Here is a 597-nt window from a genome sequence, read left to right as displayed (position 1 = left end):
ATATATATATATACCCACCTACATACATATCCATACCTACATACATACACACATAATATATATGTTTATATATGTACGCATATACATACCTACATACATACACACATACATATATGGTTATATACACATACATTCACACAGATGTACATGTATACATATATACTTCATACGCACCATACACTAATACACACACATGTACATACAAACGCAAACTCATTAACATATATCTCGATTTAAGGCGGCGAGTTGGCAGAAACGTTAGCACGCCGGGTGAAAATACTTAGCGGTATTTCGTCTGCCGCTACGTTCTGAGTTCAAATTCCGCCGAGGTCGACGTTGCCTTTCATCCTTTCAGGGTCGATAAATTAAGTACCAGTTACGCACTGGGGGTCGATGTATTCGACTTAATCCCTTTGTCTGTCCTTGTTTGTCCCCTCTATGTTTAGCCCCTTGTGGGCAATAAAGAAATAAGAAACGTTAGCATGCCGGGCGAAATGCTTAGCAGTATTTCGTCTGTCTTTACGTTCTCAGTTCAAATTCCGCCGAGGTCGACTTTACCTCTCTTCCTTTTGGGGTCGATAAATTAAGTACCAGTTG

The sequence above is a fragment of the Octopus bimaculoides genome, chromosome 2 (assembly GCF_001194135.2).
Source record: "Octopus bimaculoides isolate UCB-OBI-ISO-001 chromosome 2, ASM119413v2, whole genome shotgun sequence".
NCBI lineage: Eukaryota > Metazoa > Mollusca > Cephalopoda > Octopoda > Octopodidae > Octopus > Octopus bimaculoides.
The sequence above is the reverse complement of the archived record's forward strand: the minus strand, read 5'-3'. Positions refer to the sequence as shown.